The 17,380-nt window shown below is 45.0% G+C and overlaps 1 non-coding gene across 1 annotated transcript; it reads left to right on the forward strand.

The window, feature by feature from the left end:
- Positions 1-411: 411 nt before the first annotated feature.
- Positions 412-483, forward strand: TRNAK-UUU. Its single transcript has one exon. It is a non-coding gene; the product is annotated as a tRNA-Lys (tRNA).
- Positions 484-17,380: the final 16,897 nt, after the last annotated feature.

Raw genomic sequence — 17,380 nt, forward strand, 5'->3', positions numbered from 1 at the left:
TATTAAAAATGCTGTATTAAAAATGCACACAGAACTAAATCTGCATAAGCAAATTGAATTAATTGAAAAAAACCTCCTTTTACTCTGTATGCTAGGATTTAATAAGACTTTCAGCACATCTATTCTTTTAGAGATAACAGTTCTGAAAATAAAACTCTGATGCTCTTATTTGAATATGTAAGATAGGTTAAGGACAGTTTTTTAGCACAATAATAACAAAACAAAATGAAAAAACATTTATATCTATAGATATATATTGTAATAAGGTCGAAATTCCAAGATCTGCAACAGCTAACTTTCATATTCCTTATCCCATCTAGCAAAATGACTGTACTGCTCACCTGCTATAAACAGAAAATTGTTAAAATGCTAGGCATACTTGATAAAAGGATATTGCTCTACACAAATATAGCCTGGATAGCTCAGTTGTAGAGCATCAGACTTTTAATCTGAGAGTCCAGGGATCAAGTCCCTGTTCATGTAAATTACACTTACTCAAACAGAAGAGCTGCACAGAGATGTAATTGAAGACATCCAACAGGTGAGAAAAAAAGGGAGACATGTTACTCAAAGATCCTAACCTGCTGGATGTGGACTGGAGTATCCCTTCTGCGGAACTGGAAAGAAATGAAGAAACAGTGGATGCCCTTTAAGTGGCTCTGCTAAATAAAATGGTAATAGAGCCCATAAGGGAGGATGTGATACTCGATCTAGTGCTCCCAAATGGGGAAAATGTCTCCAATATCTGAATTGATGCCTACCTGAGCACCAGTGATCATCAGTTGGCATGGTTTGATATCGCAAATAAGATTAAGAGAAGTCACAAAAAGATCTGAGTTTTGAATTTCAAAAACACTGACTTTGTTAAAATGGGAATGTTTCTGGTGGAAGAGCTAAAAGACTGGGGGAAAAGAATGGGTGAGGTGGAACAACAATGGGCCAAATTTAAAGGAACTATTACAAAGGCAATAAATCTGTATGTTAGAAAAAGAAACCAATCTGGTGCATAAAGGAGGTGGCTGAAAAAATACAGGGAAAAAGAATAATGTTCAAGAAGTATAAAGGATCTCAGAAAGAGCAACATTGGAAAAAACAGCTGGTGAAACTGAGGGAGGTGAAGAAAGAAATAAGGAAAGCAAAAGCTCACGTGAAAGAAAGGATTGCCAAAGTGAGAGAAAGGATTTGCCAAAAGCAAAGTGACAAAACATTTTTCAGATATATCAGAGAAAGAAGGGCGACCAAAAGCGATATAGTGAAATTGAGAGGAGATGAGGAGCATTATGTGGAAAGAGATTTATTTATTTATTTATTTAAAAACTTTTCTATACCGTCGTTAAGTTAACCATCACAACGGTTTACAGCAAGGCACGCTAATGAAAATGTGAGTGGTATAGATTACAAATTAATCATGTGCCATCGTAGTGCGGTAACAATTCATTTAAAAAAAACTATGGGGTAGATTTTTAAAAACGGCGCGTTCGCGTACTTTTGTTCGCGCTCCAGGCGCAAACAAAAGTACGCTGGATTTTAGTAGATACGCGCGTAGCCGCACGTATCTGCTAAAATCCAGGATTGGCGCGCGCAAGGCTGCCGATTTTGGGCAGCCGGCGCGCGCCGAGCCGCGCAGCCTGCCTCCATTCCCTCCGAGGCTGCTCCGAAATCGGAGCGGCCTCGGAGGGAACTCTCTTTCGCCCTTCCCTCACCTTCCCCTCCCTTCCTCTACCTAACCCACCCTCCCGGCCCTATCTAAACCCCCCCTACCTTTGTCCGGGGATTTACGCCTCCCGGAGGGAGAAGTAAATCCCCGCGCGCCAGCAGGTTGCTGGCGCGCCGAGACGCAACCCGGGAGCGGTTCCGGAGGGCGCAGCCACGCCCCCGGACCGCCCCGGGCCGAAACCATGCCCCCAGGCCACCCCCGAAACGCCGCATCCCGCCCCCAAAATGCCGTGTCGATCGGCCCCGCCCCCGACACGCCCCCGACATGTCCCCGACAAAAAACCCCGGGACTTACGTGAGTCCCGGGGCTCTGCGCGCGCCGGCAGGCCTATGGAAAATAGGCGCGCCGGCGCGCAAGGCCCTGCTCGCGTAAATCCGGGTGGATTTACGCGAGCAGGGCTTTTAAAATCCACCCCTATGTGTGTAAATTAGGCTTGTCTGTTGGGATCATATTAGGCGGTTTGAATTTAACATTAATGTGCATTTGTAGCTTACAAGTAACTACTTTTAGTTTGGTGAAGAAATAGCAAAATATTAAATGCTTCTGTTCAGTGTTCACTAAAGAAGACCCTGGAGAAGGACCTCTGCTGGTTGACAAGACCATAGATGGGGATGGGGCAGAAAAAAACTGTTCACAGAACAAAATGTATGGGAAGAGCTAGATAAAATGAAAATGGACAAGGCCATAGGGCTTGATGAGGAACATTCCAGGATATTGGGGGAGCTCAGAGATGTGCTGGCAGGACCACTGAAGGAGTCGTGCCACAGGATTGGAGAAGAGCGGTGGTGGTCCCGCTTCACAAGTGTGGTAGCAGAGAGGAGGCTGGAAACTACAGGCCTGTTAGCTTCATCTCGGTGGTGGGAAAATTAATGGAGACACTGCTGCAGGAAAGAATAGTGAACTATCTATAATCAGGTGGATTGCTGGACCCAAGGCAACATGGATTCAGCAGGGATGGTCTTGTCAGACAAAACTGATTGATTTTTTTGATTGGGTGACTAGAGAATTGGCTCAAGGAAGAGCACTTGATGTGATCTACTTGGATTTCAGCAAAGTTTTTGATACGGTCCCACATAGGAGGCTTGTGAATAAAATGAGAAACTTGAGAGTGAGCACCACGGAGTGCATCAAACTTGTTGATCAATAGAAGACAGACACAGTGTTATGATAAATGGAACCTACTCTGAAGAAAGAACCATGTTAAGTGGAGTGTTACAGGGATCAGTATTGTGATTGGTTCTGTTCAATATCATTGTAAGCAACATTGCGGAAGGGATAGAAGGTAAAGTTTGTCTATTTGTGGATGATATTAAGATCTGCAACAAAGTGGACAAGCCTGAAGGTGTAGAGGAAATAAAAAGTGACTTATAGAAATCTTGAAGAGTGATCGAGGATTTGGCAGCTGGAATTCAGTGCCATGAAGTGCTGAGTTATGCATTTGGGATGCGGTAATCCAAAAGAACTGTATGTGATGGGGGATGAAAGATTGATGTGCATGGATCAAGAGAGGAATCTTGTTATGGAAACTCAGTTTAGTGGACCCTTGGGCCGACCTGCAGGAGACTGGGAAAGATGGTCAATGTCTCTAGAATGTGGCAGGCCAGGAGGCAGATGCTCAGGCAGGATGTAGAGGTGCTCTTCACCCTGTAAGCTGGTACTCCCCCGGGAGGAGCCCATAGGAGCCCAACCGCTGGGACTTAGGCGGCTTCACCCTTGGAAGCTGAAGCCCCCCCCGGGAGGAGCCCGTAGGGGCCCGACCGCTGGGACTTAGGCAAATTGGTGATCAGGACTGGGAACTGGAACCAGACTAGGACAGTTGAAAGTACTGTAACAAGGCTCGAGTTCTGGAACCAGGCAAGAACTGTAGCAGGGATCGGGTACTGGAACCAGGCAGGAACTGTAGCAGGACTCAGGTACTGGAACCAGGCAGGAACTGTAGCAGGAATCGGGTACTGGAACCAGGCAGGAACTGTGACAGGACTCAGGTACTGGAACCAGGCAGGCACTGTAGCTGGCAAGCAGGAACCAAGCAAGCACTGTAGCTGGCAAGCAGGAACCAAGCAGGCACAGTAGCTGGCAAGCAGGAACCAGGCAGGCACTGTAGCGGGCAAGCAGGAACCAAGTAGGTACTGTTGCAGGCAGGCAGGTACCAAGCAGGTACTGTAGCAGGCAAGCAGGAATGGAGCGAGTAGCAAGGCAACTCACTCCGGGGCCTGGCGCAACAGGGAACCGGGAGGTAAACCCGTTGCAAGGCAAAGATTGAGTGTCCGCGGCTGGATTATCAAGGCCGCGGCGTCTGACGATCAGGAACTTGGAGGAGTCACCGCTGGTGGGAAACAGCCTAGAAAAGCGTCCAAGTGGTGCGCGCGCCTAGAAGCAGGGCATCCATGGGAAGCTTCCCAGCGGTGCGGCCCCCGCAGGGATGCCACCGAACAGGGCGCAAACCAGGCCTCCAGAAGCGGGAGTAGGTCCAGGAGTATGGAGGTAAGGGTCTGGTTGCGGTACTCGCGGCCAGAACCGCAACAGTACCTCCCCTCTTACGCCCCCACCTAGCTGGTCCGGGTTTACTTGGGTGGTCCAGATGGAACTGCCGTAATAAGTCCTTGTCGAGGATGTTACGGACTGGTTCCCAAGAATTATCCTCGGGTCCACAACCCTCCCAGGCAAGCAAGTACTCCCAGTGGCGTTGATGGAACCAGACATCCAAGACCTCACGTACTTGATAGGTAATCTCGTCCGGTACTGAAGGGTCTGATGGTTCAGGAGCCCAGGAGTGGTATCTGGATAGAACAAGAGGCTTCAGCAATGACACATGGAAAACGTCATGTATGGGCATGGAGGAAGTTAGGCGTAAACGGTATAAGACTGCTCCCACTCGTTTGGCGACTCGAAAAGGCCCACAGAATCTCAGGACTAGTCTTCGAGACGGAATTTGTAGCTGTAGATTTTTGGTACTAACCCAGATGCGATCTCCTGGGACGAAGATGGGCGCTGGCTGATGATGTCTATCTGCCCATTTCTTGGCGGACTGGGCGGCTTTGTGAATCTTTCCCTGGATAGAAGTCCATAAGGAAAGAAGCTGGTGGGCTGAAAGTTGCACTGCCGGGAGTGCCCTGGGTTCAGGTGAAGGGAAGGGCGGTTGAAGTTGCTTCCCATAGACGACGAGGAAAGGCGAACTTCCAGTAGCGGCATGTGTGTGATTATTATATGAGAACTCCGCCCACGGGAGTAACTTGGCCCAATTATCTTGTCGTTCACTCATGAACGAATGAAGAAAAGTCTTCATGGTTCGATTAGTCCATTCTGTTTGCCCATTACTCTGGGGATGGAATGCAGATGAAGGACTAAGTTGCACATTGAAACGTTTCAAACGTTTTAATCATTGGTCCAATTTTCAGAATTTTTAAATATTTTTTAGGTAATGAGTAAAACTCATTTTTGTGCATGTAAATGCTTTTTAAAATCAGGTCCTAAGTGTCTTCTTGGCTGGGTGCTCGCCCCTCGACTTTGCTGTTCTCCTATTTGTGAGGTTAGTTTTTGTTTTCTTTGGTTCCCATCTCTATGGTCCCAGTTTTGGCTCTCCTGCCCATTTTCATAGCCAAGGAAGGGATATTTGTGGATTTATTTTATGGTGATGTTTATATAAACAGGTCTCCTTCAGCAGGTGTACTGAAGTGCAGAGGTCAATTAAGAACATTTACAGATGCATGAATACAGTGTGTTGAGGTTGGGGGCATCTGACCCTTGGTATTGATTCTGTGCTGTTCTAACTAGAGATGTGAATCAGAACCGGAATCGGTTCGGATTCCGGTTCCGATTCACATGTGGGTTTTTTTCAATCGGGCCCAATGGCGATTTTGTTTATCGGCTGCGCCCGAGCCAATAAACAAAAAACCCACCCCGACCCTTTAAAACTAATCCCTTTGCTTCCCCCACCCTCCTGACTCCCCCAAAAACATTTTTCCAGGTTCTTGGTGGTCCACTGGGGGTCCCGGGAGCGATCTCCTGCTCTCGGGCCGTCGGCTGCCACTAATAAAAATGGCGCCAATGGCCTTTGCCCTTACCTTGTGACAGGGTATCCGTGCCATTGGCCAGGCCCTGTCACATGGAGGGAGCACTGGATGGCCGGCGCCATCTTTAAAAATGACTGTCTTTTTGTTTTTGTGTGAAAAAGGGAGGACTTGGGGTCCAGGCATAGCACAGCCTTGTTAGTATGCTTTAGCTTCTGGGGGTGTAGTGGTTGTGGAGAGTGAATGATTTTTGGCTTGAACTTGATATGCTGATTTGCCAGTGAGACTCAGTTGGTTGAGTTGTTTTTTATGGGGTCTGGTACTTGTAAGGAGATACAAGACTCCTCTCTGAATTCCTCATCCCACTATATTTGGCTATACTGCAATAAGTCAGACATAAATTATTTTAAGAAATGAAATTTCTATATTAGTAAAGATTAGAAGACTCCAATGAACAATGAACTTTTGAATGAACTGTATATGCTGCACTTTAAGACCTAAGACAAATCTGGGTGTGGTCCTAACAGATAGCTTTCCCACTGTGAAACCTGAGTATTCTCTACTCCGTTACATTCAATAAAATTATTGAAGGTAATCTGAAACATCTGTGATATAGACATCAAAACAATTCTTTTAATATCAAATTATTATATGGTGTAGGTACAAATAATATAGTTCAAATTTCTAATGTTTCTGTGGTACATTCTTCTCTAATGCTTACATATTTAGGTTAAAAATTAATACATTCTGATTAACCACATGGATAATTTTGCTTTGTTCTTAGAGCTTTCAGATTGTGGGTGTAACTGAGAACTTCCCTTTTCTGACCTAGTCCCAGTGATGCCAAGCCACCTTGAGATCTCCCATTCTTTCCTTTCCTCCTCCTCTCCAGTTCTTAAGCCATGAATATCTTTGTAACTTCAGCTGTGCTATAAAACAGACAGGGTCCCTAGTTTCACTTTTGTTATTATAGATCTCTTTGCTGTATGACTTTATTCCAATAGTACCCATTCCAAAGCCTGGCATGGCCAAATATAGGCTTGTTTTATGAGCTCTGTTCTTTCTCTTTTCAAGCCTCTGTCACACATAGCACAGCTTCTGATATAGATGGCTGCAAAACTGTTAAAACCTAGCTGCAAAAGAATTAAACACATAGAACAAAATACATTATTCTTCCCGGTCCCTTGAAACAGAATCTCCTTGCTCTGGGGAAGGGAAGTAAGTCTCATGATTGTTTACTTCATGCACTAAAACACAGTGTGTTATAATATATTATCAGTTTCCTTCTCTATAATTACTTTACATACTATCTGAGCCTCTTCTACTTAATAATTTTGCATATGTCAGTTAAGAGTACTCTTATCTATGGTAAGACATATACACATAATTTCTTAAGCATAGACTGTATTTTAATGGAAGCTGTTAGCATAAATCACATAAATAATCTCCAGACTTCATCCCGTTGCACTAGAGATTTGTAGAGATGGCTAAGACTTTACCTTAACTCGAGGTATTGTGAAACTTTTCTGTAGTTCATTTTTTCATCTTGAGCTCTTTCAGAAAAAAAACAGTAATGTTTCCCTCTAAATCCTGGATGAAAACTACCTTTTAATTTTCACTCAGTCGACTCAGTTTCTATTTAGCTTGTTTTGTTTTGTTTTTGTTTTTTTTAATCTCCCACTCCCTCCTGCTCTTTATCTCTTCATCTTGAAGCAGAGATGTAAGATTGGCTGCAAATTTTAAAAGAGACATCATTTGTTGCTCTTAAACATGCCCTCTCATTATCTTTGTCTTTGAGCCTGCCCAATTATTTTTATTTTTATTTTTTGTTGTCATGGGAGAGATGGAGTGGCATCAGTGATCCTTATTGATCCTATCAATTTGTTGCCTCCCATTTATACCAGTTCCTTGGGATCCCAGTATGTTTTTGGAATACTATTTTGGAACTATTGTCAAGTCTTGTTATAATCTTTGTTTTTCATTCACAGACTATTATGCTCAGATATTCTTCAAAATGATTGCAAATACCTATGAAGCTCATATGAGTGTTTCTGGCATGTGCATGAGGCCCTCGCTGACATTCACATTTTTTCCCCCTCTAATGACATTTTGTTCCTTCTACAGGTGCTGATTCAGATTTTTATCTCTGATCTTCTTTCCTTGCAGAATGAAGCTAACCAGCAGCTTGGACCACAGTGAAGCAATGGAAGATCACTTTTATGTGGAGGTATCAAAATTATGTGTTTTTCCATGATGGCCTCTTGCTGGGCTCCAAATGGACTTCCAGTGGTCCCCCGTCCACCACTCTGCCTTCCCTTGCTTGCCTGGATCTTAAACATTCACATGCTTGCAAGGGGGCATATTGTTGAATGTTCATAGCTCATAAGGTAAGGGGAGGTTTATGGAATATGCCTTCACAATTGAGCACCCCCAGGGGACTATTTGGGAGACCGGAAATGGATTTTATCATGATGCCAGAAGTGTTATAATGGGTATATTTTGATTGTTGCATGCTGTTAGAGTTGTTAAGAAATTGTAGAAAGATGTTGTTCCCATATTTGGTATCTCAGAGACTATTGAAAGTGACAAGGGTAGACAAATGATGCAGGAGATTGTAAAGTTCTGGGAATAAGATCTAAATTTCATTGTGCAAACAGATCCCAAACCTCAGACTTTATTGAACATTTAGATCCATTGCTGAAAAACAAATTTGCCAAAGAGACTCATAAGTCTTCCCTGAAGTAGCTAGCTATTCTTCCCTTAGCCTTACTGAGCATGAGAAATTTGCCTAATTGTAAGCAAGATCTCACCCACCATTAGATCCTCTTAGGAAGGCCCATACCAATTCTACCCATACAAAAGTTGTCTGTTGACTAAGACTTTGTCTAAGGCAAACTGATTTCACACTTTGCTTCATAGTTGCCTCAGCAAGCTAAACAAATTTATCAGAAGGTATCTCCGGTTTTCCAAGACCCACCGGACCAAGGGCCAATTTCATTAAGACTTTTCTTCTATTTTGTTTCTATGGGAAAAAAAACCTTAGCGAATCAGGTCCTAAGTTCTTCCAGATGTCCAACCAGGTGTTTTTGTCTACTACAAGGTATTTCAACAAAAGAACTGTTTGCATCCTAGATGGAAAGACTGTTACCATGTACTCCTGGTAAGTCATTCACCCCTTAAGCTATAAGGATGTGATCACCAGGTACATACTAACCCTTGCAAGAAGCCCTACAGCCCAGAACCAGTGAGGCATACCTGATTCTAACTAGGACAAAACTATAGGAACCTAGTATAGTAGGCATCGTCTAGTCCTCACTGATCCACTGACATATCCAGGCATCCGCTGTAGTCAGGATGATGTCGTTCCAGCCAATGTTCCTGGCTCTTCTAGCTTTTCATGTGCTCTGTTCACGTGACCATCAAAATGGCTTCACTCATTTGACCAAAACCATCAAATCAGGTCTTAATCTTACCAACATCTGGATTTGCACCCAGTTTCCCTCCACTTCTCACCAAGACAACGTTTTACAATTTACTTGCTTAATCTCACCCTTAGTGGAGTATGGGGTGAGGTTTATAAGAAACATCATGGACTTCAGCATCCTATACCCCTTCTCTTGAGCCCATTCTTTTGTTTGGCATCTTAGAACTGTCTGAATTGTGTTTCAAGCTGCTGAACAGTTCCATTATGTTCAAGTATAACCTGCCAAATTCCTTTTATGATTATTTCCTATGCCAGAATATTGTTTATGGTTATCCAAATGGAACATATATTCATCCCCAGGGATGGATTAAGAATACTACTTGCATGATGTGGTTCCCTCACTTTCTTAACAATGGACCGTATCATAACTATACTACTTACATCCCAATTGATATCTATCAAAGCTCAGCCTTTGTGAATTCTCATTTTCCAGGATTCCTTAACTACTTATTAATGCCCAATGCCACTTTAGCCACTAGAGATGTAAATCGTGTGATCGATCGTCTTAACGATCGATTTTGGCTGGGGGGGGGGGGAGGGAATCTTATCGTCGCGGTTTTGTTTTTTTAAAATATCGTGTAAATCGTAAATCGGGGGGAGGGCGGGAAAACCGGCACACTAAAACATCCCTAAAACCCACCCCGACCCTTTAAAATAAATCCCCCACCCTCCCGAACCCCCCCAAAATGCCTTAAATTACCTGGGGTCCAGAGCGGGGGTCCCGGTGTGATCTTTTACTCTCGGGCCTGCGGTGCGTTGTAGAAATGGCGCCGCGCTACCTTTGCCCTGTCATATGACAGGGCAAAGGTAGCACCAGTGCCATTTTGTTTTTTGTCCCCCGACGTCAGGAGCGTAGGAGATCGCTCCCGGACCTCCGCTGGACCCCCAGGGACTTTTGGCCAGCTTGCGGGGCCTCCTGACCCCCACAAGACTTGCCAAAAGTCCAGCGGGGGTCCGGGAACGACCTCCTAAACTCGAATCGTTTTGCCATACGGCAAAACGATTCGAGTTTAGGAGGTCAAATCGTTTTGCCGGGAAGGGAAGGGTGACCAGAAGATCAGTGAGCTTCATATCTGGGAAAATTACTTACTGGACCGAGTCAAGATGCCTATTAAATAGTTAATCTGGATTAGACAGCTATTTACTTGGAGGTCAAGGCAGCAATTCTAGGGTGAGCAGGGCTCAACCCAGAGGCGTACTGACAGCGGTTTCAACATGGAATTCTACAAATGGGAGAGAACCCTAGGAACCTGTTCCACTGGCTTAAGGATGACACATGGAAGTGACTGCGCCCAGAAGGAAAAACAGGAGTGGAGATAGCCAATGTGGTACTGCTGAAACCGTTACTGGACAGCCTTGACCCGCCCATGATGCAATGGGTTTGCCAGCACCCAGGCCTCATGGTTGAAAAAGGCCCTAGAAGTGGCAGAGGCCTAACATCAGGCTCAAACCATATCCAAATTGCCATGACCTTGAGAGAAACCCCTCAACCTGGATAGGGGTCATCAGAGTCCTAAAACTCAGAGGTCTCAACAGTCGCAGAGCAGGTTCAGCCAGACAGTTCACCAAACCTGCAATCTGTTGTCAGACAACCATACTTCAGTAAGTATGTAAGAGACTGCCCCTGCAGGGAAGATGAGGCGATGGACATTAATGCATTGACTCTACACCTTTGTAACTTTGTATATGTCTCCAGCCAGGGAGTTTCTAAGTTTGTGATCCTGGTTGAGCTGGATGGTGTCCCTACACATTTGCTAGTCGACTCTGGGAGTGTGAAAACATTCGTACAGAGGTCCTGATGAAGTGAATCCAAATTAACTATAATAAAGTAGTGACCCTGGCATGCCACAGAGCACACAGCTGTTTTCATGGGGAACATTGACAATACTCCACCTTCTGGGTACACCTGAAGACCCCAGCCAGTCAAGAGATGGTAGAAGTGGGGGTACTTCCTTGGCTCCTGTACCCTGTGATAATTGGATGAGCAGTCCAAATTTCAAGTCTCTTTGGAATCAGCCTGTGGCAAGTTTGTCCAGTCACGACCCTGAAGAGTTGGAATTCCCAGAGCTCTTTCCATTGGAGGACCAAGATCTTTTTCATAAAGAATGTAAGACTCCTAAGTCCTGGAGACAATGCTGACAGGACAAATATACCTACGTTGCTAACTTATAGACAGCCGGTGAGGTGGGGTCAGTCAGAGGGAGAACAATCACCCACTCAGAATGACTTCCTGGATCCCTTGGTATGGGAACAGGATGATCTGAGGAACTTTAGGTGAGCTCAGAGGGAGGATGAATCCTTTGTGGGCCCATGAACAATATACAAAATATGGACAGGAAGGTAGTCCTGGGGGCCAGAGTGCAGACTCTGTCCCTCCCTATTTTGGATTGAAAAGGGATCTGAGCTATAGAGTCACAAAGGGAGTATGGAAGGGGAGGTGATAGAACAATTCCTGGTCCAAAACCCTATTGTCAACAGGTCATGCAGTTAGCTCACAGTCATCTTCGGGGGGGGGGGGGGGGGGTGTCACCTGAGGGAAGAAAACACCCTGGAAAAGATACTGTCACAATTCTATTGGCTGGGCCTTTATAAATAAGTCCACTAGTATTGCCAATCCTGCCGTACCTGCCAGATCAAAATGCCTGGTGGCACCTCTCATACCAATGACTATCATCAAGACTTCCTATGAAAGAGTGGGCATGAATCTTGTAGAACCACTAGTGTGAACCCAAGGAAACAAATACATCCTCGTCATACTGGACTATGCCACAAGGTATCTGTAAATAGTGCCCTGATGGAATATGAAGACCCCGATGGTGGTGACTGCTCTAATGGAGGTTTTTTCATGACTTGGGCTACCCAAGGAAATCCTGATGGATCAGGGTACCCGTTTCATTTCCAAGGTCATGAAACAACTCTACACTTTGCTCAAAGTAAAGACTCTCCAGACCTCAGTATATCACCCATTTCAATCTGATGCGCAAACAGATGTTAAGGAAGTTTGTGAATGAAGATAGGAAGAAATGGGATATACTACTAATCTACATACTATTTTCAATCTGCAAAGTACCACAAAGCTCAATGGGGTTCTCCCCATTTGAGATACTATATGGAAGATACCAAGATGAATTCTGGATATCGCTCATGAGACATGAGAAGAAGAAGCAAATCCTGGGCAGAGCATAGTGGAATACATGCTCAGAGTACAAGATCATCTAAAGAAGGCTGGCAAGGTGGCTCACCTGTGTCTGGAAAAGGCTTAGAGTTCTCAAGCTCGTGCTTATAATCACTCCATGGTCCAGTGAGTATTCCAACCAGGGGACCGGGTTCTTTTCCTTCTTCCATCAGCAAAAAGCAAGCTATTAGCCCATTGGCAAGGATCCTATGAAGTCTTGGAGAAAACAGGATCTGTGAACTACAAAATAGCTTAGCCAGATAAGTGAAAAAAGACCCAAATCTACTGCATAAACCTCCTGAAGAAATGGGTACCGCAAGAGTGTGGCATGGTTCAGGAAAGAGAATTTGGCCCAGAGGTTGGGCCCAAACTGGACCAAGCCCAAGTATCCTTCTGAGAAGAGCTGTCCGTCATACAGACAGCTGACTTGAAGCAGTTGGTAGAGAAAAATAAAGATATCTTCTCAAACCTGCCTGATTATGCTCAGCTGGTACAACATGATATGATTATGTCTCATGGAGTGGAGGTATATCAGCAACTTTATTAGATCTCTGAGGCCAGGTGCCACCTCATAGAGTCTAAAGTAAAGGAGATGATCCAGTCGGGGTAATAAAGGAGTTTGACAGTGACTTGTCCTCCTCTATAGCATTGGTTCTGAAGCCAGATGGGAGCATCAGGTTCTGTATTGACTTTAAAAAGGTCAATGAGGTCTCAAAAGTAGACGTCTATTCGATGCCTTGAGTGGATGAACTGGTTGAGTGTCTGGGGTCGTCCCAGTTCATCTCTTCCCTTGATCTTACCAAGAGGCACTGGCAGGTGCCATTTTCACCATTGGTGAAAGAGAAGATAGCATTCTTGATGCCTACTGGGCTGTTCCAATTCACTGTACTCATGTTTGGCCTTCATGGCATACCTGCAACATTTCAGCAATTAGTTGATTGCCGACTCTGCCCACATTAAAGGTATGTAACCACCTATTTTGATGACATCGGTATCTACAGCCATGACTGTAAGACACATCTTAGTCAATTCCAGGCCATGCCAGCCAGTCTGAAGAAAGCAGGGCTGATGGTTAATCCTAAGAGGTACTTGCTGGGTGAGCAGGAGGTCCAGTATCTCGGCAATACCCTGGGAGAGGGCAAGGTCCATCCACGAATCAGGAAGATCAAAGCGATCACTAGGGTGCCAGTCCCACAAATAAAGGTGAAAGTGAGAGCGTTCTTAGGCCTTATGGGATATTACAAAAGATTTAGTCCCAGCTATTCAGTGAAGGTGGAGTCTCTCAGAAGGCTACTGGTAAATAAAGCACCAGAGGAAGTCCAGTTGTTAGAGGAAGCAAAGGATAAGTTTACCCAGCTAAGTTTAGACCTGCTATATGGCATGTCTAAACTTACATGGATACTTATGTGTCTAACTCCGAATATTGGTAGTTAGCTGTATAAGTTATATCGCTAAGTCACTCCACTCTCAATCTGCCCAGTACTTGCCTACGTTTTGTGCATATAATTTTTAGCCATATAAGGGACTTATATGACTTATGCGGTTATGTGGCGGACATTGAACTTAGATGAATATTTAGAGGCAGCTACTTAGCTGCATAAGTCCCACTTATCCTGCTAAATACTCTGAGCATGCTTATGGGCCCAGTGATATTTGTTCTATAAGTTTTGCCTTTCTACACTGCATTTAATTTTTGTTCTCTGTTTTACCAATTCTCATTTTTACTGTTATTATTCTTTTTTTAGGTTGTGAAGGCAAAGCCTTGAATCCTTATAGCAATTCTGCCATGTGATCCAATTCAAAGAAGAAGATTTTAGATCAATTCTGGATTTCTGACAGCTTCATCCTTATGCATTCTGGTACCCACAGCATTAATTTCAAATGGTAGAAGCAGGGACTACAAATCCCACAATGCATTAGGGATGTGAATCGTTATCTGACAATTGAAAATATCGTCTGATATTTTCAATATCATCAGATATTGGGGGGGTGGGGGGGGGTCCCCGATAGCGATAGGAAACCCCACGATTAATTTAGTGGGTTTTCTTATCATTATGGGGGAGGGGAGCGGGAAGAAAGGACACAACCTAAAAACACAACCTGACCCTCTAAAATGAGTTTGTTAGTATCCCCCACCCTCCGGACCACCCCAAAAATGTTTTTAAATACCTGGTGGTCCAGTGGGGGTCCCTGGAGCATTCTCCCGTGCTCGGGCTGTCGGCTGCCACTAATCAAAATGGCGCCGATGGCCCTTTGCTCTTACCATTTGACAGGGGCTATCGGTGCCATTGGTCAGCCCCTGTCACATGGCAGGTGCACTGGATGGCCCGCGCAATTTTCTCTCCATACTTAATCCCTCCCACTGCTGAAACCTTTCCTCGCTCTGGGCATGTCATTGTTTATAATCTCTTGAAGGTTGAGAAATTTTAGGGTAAAATAAAATGTGAAATATCTATGATGAACACTTACCTCTTGTTTTGTCTTATTTTGTAAATCCCTGTTTTCATCTTTTTCCCCTTTTCCAGTCTCTTTTACTTTCCATCATTCATGTATCATCGCCAGTGAGCATGGTAAAACGTTAGCCCTGTTCCAGGGGGTGGGTCACTATTGCAGGAATCAGGCAAATGGAGTCTTCCCCTCTGAGCTTGCCTCTTTGAGGGGACCCTTCAAACACATTAATGCAGAGAGCTGTGCTTTACATTCCCTGTTGTTCAGTGAGTTATATCAGTGAGGTTTTGGGCTTTTACTTAATGTGGAAATAATGGGGTCTGTTAATTAATGAAATGAGGTGGTTGGCATTTTGATATTCAGTTGATACATTGGTGTGGGTCGAGTGAAAGAATTAATGGTAATGCATGCTTAGTCTCTGAGGGGGTCATTTATCAAAGTGCAATATGGCTTTTTTGCATGCGTTAAGGCATTTTTGCATGCAAAAATGCCTTTAATGCATGTGAAAATGCCATTAATGCATGTGAAAGTACCATAATGCATGGTGCTATGCAAATGAGAAAAAGGGGAAGATTTGGGGCTGTGGGCTGACAGTTTTGTGAAGCTGTATTGCATGGCTTTAACTATACCTTTTTCATTTGTGTAAAACTGTGTGATAGAGCTTTATTGTGTGTTGTGATGTTTTTGCAAATGCTGTTTTAAGCTCTTGGAGAGTCAGCCTAGCTATCAGGGCTCTCCTACAACCATGAGAGAGAGAGAAGAGAGAGAGAGAACCAAACCATAATGCCCTTCTACTAGATAGGTTTTTATATCTCTATAGGAGGCCAACCTAGAAACTCGAGGTGAGGTTTAGGTATTAGTATAGGGGTTAGGGGCCACTTTGACATTCAAAGTGAGACATACGAACTAGGGATGTGAATCGTTTTAGGACGATTAAAATTATCGTCCGATAATTTTAATATCGTCTTAAACCGTTATGGAACACAATACAATAGAGATTCTAACGATTTATCGTTATAAATCGTTAGAATCGTGAGCCGGCACACTAAAACCCCCTAAAACCCACCCCCGACCCTTTAAATTAAATCCCCCACCCTCCCGAACCCCCCCAAATGACTTAAATAACCTGCGGGTCCAGCGGCGGTCCGGAACGGCAGCGGTCCGGAATGGGCTCCTGCTACTGAATCTTGTTGTCTTCAGCCGGCGCCATTTTCCAAAATGGCGCCGAAAAATGGCGGCGGCCATAGACGAACATGATTGGACGGCAGGAGGTCCTTCCGGACCCCCGCTGGACTTTTGGCAAGTCTTGTGGGGGTCAGGAGGCCCCCCCCAAGCTGGCCAAAAGTTCCTGGAGGTCCAGCGGGGGTCAGGGAGCGATTTCCCGCCGCGAATCGTTTTCGTACGGAAAATGGCGCCGGCAGGAGATCGACTGCAGGAGGTCGTTCAGCGAGGCGCCGGAACCCTCGCTGAACGACCTCCTGCAGTCGATCTCCTGCCGGCGCCATTTTCCGTACGAAAACGATTCGCGGCGGGAAATCGCTCCCTGACCCCCACTGGACCTCCAGGAACTTTTGGCCAGCTTGGGGGGGGCCTCCTGACCCCCACAAGACTTGCCAAAAGTCCAGCGGGGGTCCGGAAGGACCTCCTGCCGTCCAATCGTGTTCGTCTATGGCCGCCGCCATTTTTCGGCGCCATTTTGGAAAATGGCGCCGGCTGAAGACAACAAGATTCAGTAGCAGGAGCCCATTCCGGACCGCTGCCGTTCCGGACCGCCACTGGACCCGCAGGTTATTTAAGTCATTTGGGGGGGGGGGTTCGGGAGGGTGGGGGATTTAATTTAAAGGGTCGGGGGTGGGTTTTAGGGGGTTTTAATGTGCCGGTTTTGCGATTTTACGTTTTTTCGATTTTTTACGATTTTTCACGATATTTTACCCCTCCAAACGGCAACAATATGATTCCCTCCCCCTCCCAGCCAAAATCGATCGTTAAGACGATCGAGGACACGATTCACATCTCTAATACGAACAGAACAGTGCTGTCTTGTGAAGATTTGATGACCTTCGGAGTGAGGAAACTCACCCAGAGATGAGATTTGTGCAATGTTCTCTCAACCTAGTTTGATGGACTCTACCTGGGTATCATCAAGCTAGGTTGAGAGAACATTGCACAAATCTCATCTTTGGGTGAGTCTCCTCACTCCGAAAGGTCATCAAATCTTCACAAGAGAGCACTGTTCTGTTCGTACGTCTCACTGTGAATGTCAAAGTGGCCCCTAACCCCTACACTAATACCTAAACCTCACCTCGAGTTCCTAGGTGAGCCTCCCATAGAGATATAAATAACTATCTAGTGTGAGGGCATCATGTCTAGTCTCTCTCTCTCTCTCTCTCTCTCTCTCTCTCTCTCTCTCTCTCTCTCTCTCTCTCTCTGGTCTCCTTGGGGGTTGTATGTAGGAAATACAACAATTCTGTGCAAATTGTAATAAAGAGAGCTTGGTCATGTTATTAGGTTGGTCTGGTTGAGTATTGCAGTAGTGGCTCATTCAA

Source organism: Rhinatrema bivittatum, chromosome 2 (assembly GCF_901001135.1).
Source record: "Rhinatrema bivittatum chromosome 2, aRhiBiv1.1, whole genome shotgun sequence".
In the NCBI taxonomy this organism is placed as follows: domain Eukaryota; kingdom Metazoa; phylum Chordata; class Amphibia; order Gymnophiona; family Rhinatrematidae; genus Rhinatrema; species Rhinatrema bivittatum.